The sequence below is a fragment of the Canis lupus genome, chromosome 8, assembly GCF_003254725.2.
Source record: "Canis lupus dingo isolate Sandy chromosome 8, ASM325472v2, whole genome shotgun sequence".
Lineage (NCBI taxonomy): Eukaryota > Metazoa > Chordata > Mammalia > Carnivora > Canidae > Canis > Canis lupus.
This window is the reverse complement of record NC_064250.1, coordinates 5338848-5350349: the sequence shown is the minus strand read 5'-3', so window position 1 is coordinate 5350349 and position 11502 is coordinate 5338848.

Here is an 11502-nt window from a genome sequence, read left to right as displayed (position 1 = left end):
ATTTGGAGCTATCTATGTGTATTCTTATAAGAGAGGATTAGTGAAATTAGAACCAGTGACCTTCCAGGTTAAAGCAGGCAAACATAGACTTCATTTACTCAGTATCTGGACTTTGAGGGTATGTCTGTGCCTTACATGTATTATATGTGTGGATATTTTTCCCCCCACAGATAGTTTGTTAGAACTAGATGATAGGGCAAATCTGTTTTTCAGTGTTCTAATAAAACGAAAATGAATAAAACAGATTTTCCTTAAATTAAGCAAGTGATTTCTTGTATTTCATAGCAGTATTCCAAATTGGTGGTCATAGGCATACTTAAATGTAGCTTCTGTTTCCTCTTTCTTGCTGTCTCTCAGCGATCTATGAAACTGTTCTCTTTTTTTCTATTTTCTCAGAGCATTAGTATTATCTACTCTATGTCCCTCTTGGTTCTTTTCTTCTTCTGGTATATAATTAAATTTCATGAAATAAATATGGATTCATTCTGCTGAATGTTAATATGTTGAACTCTGCTATTAGTTCTGGTCGTTTGGGGAATGTTGTAAAAGTCTTTTGGAATTTTCCCAGAACTAATAGGATTCTGAAAAGAAAAATCCATCAATTTACTTCCCAAGTTTGATCGTTGTTGGTTTCTTAATGAAAGAATGTGACCTTTTCTTGATGAACTTGGCATTGATCAGACTTGGGAGTTGAGGGGCTTGCCCAGAAGCTCAGGGGCCGCAGGACAAGTAGATGTGCATCAAGAATCTGGCTTTTCTTCTCAGAAGCCATCACCCTGTTCTTACCCTAAAGTTCAACTTCACCTTCTCGTCCTCTCCTGTCATTGGCTGGGGAACTACCTCAACACCTGTGTGCTTTATGGCACTCGAAAGTACTGTACTTTTAATACAGACATACCATTTACATAATGTTCCTTCACACTTATGAAGCTTTCTCTTTCCTCTCAGTGAAATTTGCATCTCAATCTTTCTTCATTGTAAGAGTCTCCAAAAACCCTTAAATCACAGCATTTCTGAAAACATGAAAGTTATGATTTGACTTTCCCATTGCCTGTTTATCCATTGGATTAGTGATTTTCATTAACCTCGGGAATTTAAGGAGGCAGAACTCCTGACTGAGAATAGATCTTTATCGTGAAATCAAATTATCAGATGAAACCTTAATTAGGATTTGCACTGCTGATCAAAGGAACAGCCAAGGGATTATGTGGCAAAAAAAGGCAACACAGAATTTGCCCAGTGCCAATGGATGGATTTTCTCTGTGATGCTTTTATACATACTAAAGTAAATTTTTGGAAACATGGCCCACTAATAAACAAGAAATATGGATCCGTTCTGTTTAAGTGGGCCTACTCATTCATTATTTGAGAATCATCCTAAAGAAAAATATTAAAGGTATAGAAATAAAATAAATCCTGGATCTGTAAACTTACTTTTATCCAATACCACCATCTCTGCCTTTATTTCAGCCTATGAAATCATTCATTATAAATGGGGCTTATAAAGGATGAGACTGCCAAAGGAAGGTAGTCCAAGCAAGCTCATAAGATTTAGCACAGACTAGGGCCCAAAGGAGCAAGTATCTATGTTAGTCTTTTTAGGGATAAGCACAAAGGAATAAAAAGTCTGAAGTTAGGTAAAAGATACCAGCATGTGCTCTAACCTCAGCTTACCTTCCTGTGCAGCTTTGGCCAGCCACTAGTACTGAACATCTTATAAGTTCAGTCTCTAAGGTCCTGAGCCAGTGAGAACCATATCTATCATTAGACTCATCATCCCCTCCCACTACCAGCAGTGAGTTTGGAATTGGCCTATGACCTTCAAGCTGGTGTGATCACCCTGGGATTCATTTCATGTACTCAACTAATGTTGGTTGAGCACCTTTTTCTGCCAACTGCCTTGAGGGGTGCTGGGGAAACAACAGTGAAAAGCACAGCAATTCCCTTTTTTTTTTTTAAATTGAAGTATAATTTACAGTATTAGTGTCAGGCATACAGCATAGTGAGCTGGTATTTATGATCACTACGATAAGTCTCGTTACCATCTGTCACCATACATGGTTTTTATGTATACAGTTCACTGAGCAGACAAAAATTCAAACATTTTAATAAAAATGGCAGGTGATATGTTAGAGGTAAATATAACAAAGGATACAACAGGAATATAGAAAATGCTTATCAGATCTACTTGGGAGGCAGGGGTCAGGCATGACTTCAAGGGACTTTAATACACCTCACTGGAGCATAATGGATAGTTTTGTGGTGGGTAAGTAAGCTATGAAGTTAGAAAAGTTGGAAGAGGCCACATCAGAAAGTTTCCTGTATTTCACACAAAAGAAATCAGACTTCATCCTTTGGACAACAGGATATAAATGGAAGGTTTTTGAGCACAGGGATGATTTGACCCAATGGGCATATTAGAAATAACCCTGAGTTCACTATGGAGTACAATGTGGAGATGAGCAAAGGTGGAGGCAATCATGTAGTCTAGGCGTAGCAAAAGCCTGAGCTCTGAAAGTCACAGAGAAGATGAGGCAGTTTCAGGAGCTGTTAAGAAGATAGGATCATAAGATTTGGGGATTGACTGAGTAAAGGCGGTGGATAGTTAATGATGTAGAAGTAAAGGATACCACTCGAGTTTCTTACCTGGGCAGATGGGTAAATGGTGCTCTAGTTGACTGAAATAGGGACTGCACAAAGTGGATTTTCCAGAAGGCAGTATATGATAAGTTCAACTCCATACATATTTAGTATGGGGCGGATGCAGGCATCCAAATGGAATTGTGCATCATGCAGTGCACTGTTACAGGAGTCTAGGACTCAGGAAACAGGTCTGAACTACAGACATTTGGGGGTTGAAATCCTAGAAATGATGAGTAAAGTCACTAGGATTGAGAATAAAGAGAAGAAAACTTAACAGGATGTGCGGAGAAAGAAGGAGCCTGTCTCAGGAAGATGAGCAGCATCTCCCTCCACTCCCCTGCCTGATGTGGCCTTGCTGTGGGATTTGTTTACTACCCTGGTTTCTGCTTCCCATTCCAGCTCCCTACTGTGTTGGTATCCCTGCTCTAAACCCTAAGATCACCTTGTTGGCACCCAGAGAGTCTACAAGCCCCTTTTTAGAGTAGATGAGGCACAGTTCCTTTACCACCAGCTAGTGACTGAAATCCAGCTATTATCCAGTCATTTTCCCTTGGAATGAAGCTACCTTCGAGCTCTTTCCAAAAACCCATAGTATTTATAGTCCCTTCCACATACCAGACCAGACTCATCAGATATTCGCACCATTTCAGATTAGACTCAACATTGCCATGCTTCCTTGGCCAGCTGGGCACCCTCTTTTTGGATTAAGTATATTTGAACTTCAGAGTTAGACAAATCTCAGTTTAAAATCTGACTCTACTGCTTAATAACTTTGCTACCTTTGGCAAGTTATCCTTTCTGAACTTGATTTTCTATATTTACAAAATGGATTACTAATTCCTACCTGCCAGAACTATTTTGAGGATTGAATACCTTGAAGAACATACACTTAAAGTTCCTGGCACTTCTCTGTAAATTAATACATTTTACTTCTTTCTATATTTTTCCTCAGCTTGATTGTAAGTAATGTGGGAGCAGTATGATACAGTGGAAATAACAACTGCGTGTAGTAAATGCTTAAATGTTTATATTTTTAGAGTCCTAAAATGGGTTTCAAATTACCTTACTTCTGTGTAAGTGATTTTATGTATGCCAGTTCTTTTTGAGCTTCGGTTTTCTCATTTGTAAAATGAGGATAATAATACCTGTGTTATTTACTTCACAGTTGTCATAAGCCTCAAAGATAATGCATGTGACAGCACTTTGAAAACCAGAAAGTTCTTTAAAAATATAAAATATTATCTCAAGCACACTGCTTTTCTCATAGGAGATATGAAAAACCTCTATTTCTGATATTCGAATGTGGGCATATTAGGCACTTCAAACTTGGGCAGAAAATATTAATTTATTACTCTTTGATCATTTGAGTCATCCAGAAGAAGTCTCCACTGCAAACAGACTCAAGAAGATTTTTATTGCTTTGGGTCTAAATCAGTCTACAGACATTTGTTGGGACACTCGGTGAAAGGTAAGGTGTTTAGCCCTAGGAATACAGGAAAGAAATACCTAACACCTGACTTTAAGAAGTTTGTGTGTCCTAAAATGAAGATAGTCAAATAAATAATTACTATCAGACTGAGAAGTTTTTTAGATTTAGTGGATAGGTGCCTAGTAGAGGCTGAGGAGATCAGGGAAATCTTAGAGGAGGTGACTACCATGTTGGGTTCTGAAAGATGATCAGAAAGAGTTAGCCAGGTGACACTTATGAGTGGAGTGGAGTCACTCGAAGAAATTTCAGGCAGGAGGAGCAACAACAGCAAAGGCAAAGGTATTGATGCATTTGAATAATCACCAGGATTCTAACAGGGTAGTTTGCATTCATTTGGGGAATAGAGAATGATTGGTTGGGGAGAGGGGGAGGAAGAAGCAAGAGCACCCTGTGGGGGTATGGTAAGGATTCCATGAGAGCAGGTACCTGAAGTATTTAGCACACATTTGCACCATGCTTACTATGCGTCATCACTGTTCTCAGCATTTTACGTATATGGACTCATTTCATCCTCCCAACGAGCTCAGGAGATAGGTGTTGGGTTTTTTTTTTTTTATTATTATCATCCCCATTTTACAGGTAAGGAAACTGAGGCACAAGGACATTAAATAACCTGTCCAAAGGCACGCATGCAGTAAATGGCAGCTTAAGCTGGTCTGACTCAGAGCCCCTGCTCTCAAGTGCCATGTATGCCGCCACGCTGAGCACAGCACACAGGTATACCAAGACTATTTATCTTCCTGCCTAAGTGGGTGTTGTGCTTTTTGTGTGCAAAGTGATTTCATTTTCCTCTTCTGAGAGGAGAGGAATAGCCTCTGAAACTCTACAGATAACAGCTTAATAAGAAAAAAAAATCTGTGTAATGAAAGAATAACGGATGTTAAAGGGAAGCTATGAAAGGAAGGGTCTCCTCCTCCTCAACAATTAACTGAAAGCCATCCCTCTTGAGTGAAAACAGACTGTCTTCCTGATTAAACTAGAGGCGGTGACCCAATCCACTGATCTTAGGCACTTATTATTTCAAAAAGCCATTAATCCAAAATAATTCTGTTTCTTCCTATCAATATGTTAGTATCTAGCTCATGTAATAAAACTCCGTATAGGAAAAGAGGTCAAGCTTGATTTTCTTTAGGTGCCCAGTTGGATAGCCTACTGATGTAAAACCACTTAGGAATGAGGCCTGACCACTTCTTTCTGACTCCCTGATCTTGACCAACCAGTCAGTTTACCTCTCAGTTTATGCACTTCCCGGGACTGCTGTACAGAATGGAGATCATGTTCTTAAATCCCCCAAACCAGATCTGTCCCAGAATTAGCAGGCAGTAAATGGTGGCAGTTGCCATTGTTATTTCAAAAAGCCACTAAACTTTCTTAGAAAAATCTAATCCCTAAGACTTCTTTTCCTGTCCATATTTATCATTGATCTTTCTATTTTAAAGCCAACGATCGTATTCTATTTTGAAGTCTAACAAATTCTAATCTCTCAGAAAGGTTCAAACAATATTATCATTCACTATGAATTTGAGCAGTCCTTCTTTCTACTTTGCTGACATTTGAGTTTGAATTAATTTCATTACAGCTGCACATCTCTCCTCTCATGGCGGTTATCTACACAATTGAGAATTATGGACCATAGAATTCAGGTCAATGGAAAGTTCTAATTGTGCCCAGCTATCTTCCTCACACACCTTTCTTTATGCTGCAGTCACTCCAGATGTGACTGTGGTCACCATGTCAGAACTGCTGGGTGACTCTGGCTTCCCTTTCACTCTTCTAATGGTTTGAGGGGGAACCTTCCCAGGGTAGCCTGTGTCTCTAAAACGAAGTTGTTTTGAGAGCTTTCCTAAGTAAAAGCCCATAGTGCATTATGTACTGTGGATTTCAGGCAAATAAAATGTTTAAATCCACAGACTGAAAATGATCTTCACACATAAAATGAAATCTGATCAGTTTACAGCCCGACATGAACAGAACTCCCAAATTAGGCTCTTCCAAATTCAGCATAGCAAACACTGCCAGCCGCCAAAGGAACTGGAAAAATCAAAGCCCTTCTAAATCTTCCTTCCATGACATATAAAAGATTCAGCAGACTAGAGGTCAGAGAATATGAGGGGGAAAAAATGTATAAAAGAAAAGAAAGATAGCTGATTTTTTTTTTCAGTATGAAGGGATAGAACCTAATTATTCTTTTATGCAGAAAATCCCTTTGGCTGTACACATGAATAAGAGCACTCAAGGCAGCAACATTTTTCTTATAATTAGAAGAAATTATGATGTCTCTCTTGAAAGGCAGAATTTTCCTTATCATGAAAAACAGTGTTCTTTATCATCCTCACTTTTTATTAGAACCTTCAAAATGAGGTTTTCTTGAGCCTCTTGAAATAAATCCATTCCACTTTGAACTGCCGGAACTAACTATTAAAATGTGGCCTGATTCATCCTGAGAAATGGCCACATGCCCACTTGCCTGGTATAATAATGACTGTTAGGTAAATTTTTCTTTATAGAACACTGAATTCCTTTATCCTTCAACCTGAACTGTCCAAGATGGAAAATGTATTGATCACCAGTTTTAATTGGCTGGCATGTCTCATTTTCACATGCATTTATTTATTTTTTTCAACAAGTACGTATTATACTGTGACTCTGTGGACAGGCACTGGGGCAAGGCGCTGAATTTGCTGTGGTTGCTGTGGAAATTAAGCTAAACAAAACACTACGCATAAAAGATGATACTCATCAAAGAAATGAAGAGAATTCTTTTTAGAGAGGATTCGAAAGCATTGGAAAGTAACAGAGTGTTTTAATTTCATGTCAGCTCTTCACAGTGTGCAGACTGGACAACCCAGTCTTCTTCGCAGCGGATGAAGTATTGACGTCAGGGGTGGGAAATCACAGTGCAGTAGCTGCTCTGCTCACCTGTCCTTGCAGAGTTCAGAGACAAGAACCTCCTCCTAGGCCACTTCCTACAGAATGTGGCTTAGCCATTCACTCCTCAACACTTGGGGCTTGCCTACCCATCTATACCCTCAATGAGTACAAGTCTCTCCAGGGTCATTTTAGCTCATTCAAGATCCTTTTGTTGCTTCCTGTATTTACTTTGACTTTTTTGTAGTTCCTTTCCACTTTCTCACATGACCAAGGCACCTTTAGAGGGTCTGGAAAGAGGAGGAGAATATATTAAAAACCCTTCCAATAGACGTGGCTCTAACAGCTTCCATGAAAGACTGTGTCTATTCCCAGCATCTTAATATTGACATGGAATTGTCATTGCCTAGAATTGTCAGCCTGCCTTCTTCCATGAGATAGGAAATTACTGGAGGGAACAAGCTATGTTATATGTGTTTCTGAACCTTCACCATCTAATCACCACCATGGGTACCTGGCAAGTAATTTTTAAATGAAGAACTGATGTATTCTCTGTGTCACTTTAATCCTCTACATAGACTATATTCAATTCATTTAACTTTAAATTTTTAGCACCTTGACCATATATATGACTCTGTGCCACATGCTCCAGCAAAACAGAGCATCTGTCTTCAGAAAGATCTAAAGGGAAAAATAAAATGAATGTAGACTAACCCTAATAAAGGCTAAAATTTAATTCCTGGGGTATCTGTAAACATGCAGAGTTAGAACACGTCCATCAATAGGCATAAAAATACCACGATCCAGTCTTCTCTTCCCTGTCTGTATAATTAGAGACAAATATGTAAAAGGCAACATTGACAATCATCATCGAAAAGAATAAACACCTCCCATAACTGTACCATAGGCCCACACACATGAGCTGTAAGTGTGTAATGTGAATCTTTTTTAGAGTGCAAAGTGAGGGATGGGACACATTTGGCTGAGGGGGAAGGAATGGCATTCTTAGAGATTATCTAAAATGGGCCTATAGTGATGGTAGAATGTCATCAAGAAAAGATAGGAGCATAATATTACATGTGGAAGAGAAGAACAGTTAGTACCTCGGAAGCATTGAGAAGAATGTGGTAGAAAGACTTAGTGCTTTGAATTGTTGGTTTGGCCAGGAGATTGCGGTTGAAAATTGACAGCACTCTCTTAAAGCTAGTCTCAGAGCCTGAGCCACCCCTCAACCCCAAGAAACAAACATTTCTACCTAGATTTCTGTGGAAGCACCTATTTGACACCAACTAGAATGCTTGAAGACCCAGATGGGTCTCTTTACAAAGACAGAGTTTGAGTCCATTGTCTCATGTCTCCTGTACTCTTCATTAATTAGGACATTTAGGTTGTCACTGAATGCTCAATAATTATACATTGACAGACTATTGAGCCTTATAAAATACCCAAGACTTAAGCTATGAACTAAAAATAACAAGTACATAGCTTTTTCTGATATTTGCACATTAGTCCACAGAAACTGAGCTTTTTAACTCCTAGCAACCATATCAGGTGGGAGCCTGATCAAAGTGTATGCAAATGGTTTTGGAAAAGATTAATTTTTTTTCCAAATTGCTGTTGGTGTAAAGAGATCTAGAAATGTGTTACTGTGCAAGTAAGAGAACTAGCATACTTTAAAAATACATCACATATTATCTCAGCTATTAATTACATGTACTCTTATTTATGTGTGCATTTATTCAAGACATGCATATCAATTGCCAAATATGAGGCTCTAAATAAGGTTGAGGTGATTGTGAAGATAACTGAGGTAGGATTTCTGCTCATAAGGGTTCACAATTTAGAATGCAAAATGGATAAAGAACAGTGGAAAAGGTTTTGTCACTAAGGAGATCTCAATTGCTTCCCCCCCAATACTGCCACGAATAGCATTGAGACTAGCTAATCACTTGTTTTTAACAATCATTGGGCCTGACAGATCAAATTTTCTTTTAGATAAATTATATAGTTAGCCGTTTAGCATTTTATTAAGACATCTATTGGTTTTGTGATAAGAAAAAGAGCAGCAATATTTAAAAATTATAATGTAATCACTGGCTCTAAAGGATAAAAATAAGTAATTTAGTTAAAACTATCCAAAGAAATATTTTAATAAGACAGTCATTGGAAATATGTGGAGAGACAAATAATTTAAAAATCCAATGCCTTGTCTCTCAATAAATGTTATGATTGAACATAATGTATTATTGTTAATGGGAATCATTATGAAAAAAAAAGGCTCATTTATGTTGTATTTATTTTACAGCAATTTGAAATAAATGCAGCCCATAATTTACTTTCAGATCTAGATCAGGAGATTTAAGGAAGATCACTGGTTGACTATATCCTCATGACTGCCAAGAACACAGATGTCTTTAGAATCACTGCATAATCATTTCATACAGTCTCTCCTCCCTTTTAATGGTTCGAGTTCTTTACGTAACCCATCCATATAAGCTACCCGTGTTTCTGAAATATTGTTTTTCAAAAGGCCTGTCAGATCTGATGCAGAATAAATACTGTTGATCCACAGGGTAAATTTCTCCCATCCTAATTTCATTGTGCATGAGAAGAAGGTTCGAGAATGAGACTGTTTCTTGCGCTCATCATACATCCACAACTTAGAAGTTTCAACAAGGGGACTTTCCGGTTCGCCCTTTTGGACAAATGGCTGGATCCTAAGGAGTTAACATAGTTTAAGACTTGAAAGAGAAAAATGTTCCTAGCAAAAAAAGGCTTACAGCAAAATAATGAGTGCCAAGGTTGAAGCTGCTCTTTCTTTGCTTTAGTGCTAGAACTGCATTATTCACAACTGCCAATCAGCTAATCTGAAAAGAATTTGTTCTTTACTGCATTTCTCCTTTATTGCTCCCACCCCACTGGTCTGGTGTACATTGCCTCCAGCTAGGAGGGTTTAGAAATAGCTCCTAAACAGACAACAAATGCTAGTCTGTGAATCGAAGGGCAGTGGACACTGTGCAGAGAAAGGGCTTTTGCTCACCCCCATTTCCGTTTCACATTTAGCCTTTGCTACTGCCGACCTGAAAAGCTCGGGCTACTGCAAAAAGGAGAAATTGCCTGTCAGTTTCTGAAAATTCAACACTGAGCTTTTCCTAAAGATTCAGGGTGCAGGACTGGTTGCAGCTTCCTGAGATACTGGTGGCAAAAAAAAAAAAAAAAAAAAAAAAGGGAAAAAATCCTTTTAACTCCACAGGAAATGAATTTTAACAAGTCCTGTGGCTACTGCCTAACCTGAACACCATTACATGCGAAGTGAGGGAATTAGACATCATGATTTACAGTCGAAAACAAGAGCCCTGCAGATGAAGGTGAGATCCATGTTCTGCAATTACCCCTACATTGACATTTAGTGTCCTTACAAAGGCTTGCCGTGTTATTATGCCAAATGTGCGCTTGCAGGCGTGAATGAGCAATGTTGGTAGAAGTATAAAAATAGATATATGTATAAATAATTGGAGAGGTATATTTTAACCAAGCAAGGAATAGTATCTTGGCCAATTTGATTAATGCCCCAGGGTACTTTTTTCCCCTTTGGTGTATATTCATGGAGCACCGGTTACGAATGTTGGAATTTATGTAGGTCTGCTGGGGAGTAATTATCACTCCGAGTGTTAGCAGTGGAAAACCAGAGCTGGTTGCCAGCTTTCCTCGCCTGCAAAGCGAAGCTAAACATTTCTCCCAGACTGAGTTAACTGGTTTTGGTGAATTTCTTGCACTAACTCACCAAGTGTGGATACAAGTGTGACACTGGGCTTTTCTGGTGCAGATGCTGCCATTCAGAGGAAAACAGGACTCAGAGGCTCCTCATTCTAAACTAGGCGGTGCTGCGTGCTGCGGCTGGGCGCACACCCAGGGGACGTGGGGCTGGCGCGCTCCCGGGCGTGGGCTGGGCGTGAGCTGCTTTGCTTTCGCTGCGGCACGGATCTCAGGGGCAGGAGCTGGTTCGGAGCTGGTTCTCCTTCCCGTCTCACGTCAGTCCAAGTAGACGTCGGAGCTTCTTTGCCAGCCCCCGGGTCGCCGTCAGCCCCTCGGGACAGGCCCAGCACCCCAGCACCCCAGCACCCCATCTCTGAGCACAGTCCTCTCTGCTGCCGGCCCCCGGGGGAGTGGTGGGAGCCTGAGGCCCCCAGGCAGGCCGTGGCAGTGCAGGCCCCCCAGCGACCACGGGTACAAGGTCGGGCGCCAGCGGGGCCTGCAGTCAACCAAGCCCCCGGGTAGCCCCGAGCAGGGGGCAAGAGTCGCCGTGGGGGCGGTCCCCGGGTGACCTGACAAGGCTATTAATATATGGGAATCACTTGACAGACCCAGCGGCTCCTAAAACAGCTAAGTCATTTTGGTTTGTGGTCAGAGCCGGTTGAGGCACACCTAGTGTGAGGATCTAGTGAATCCCTATCATTTTGTCCTCCGGAAAGACTTTGCTTCTGCTGCCACCACGACTGGGT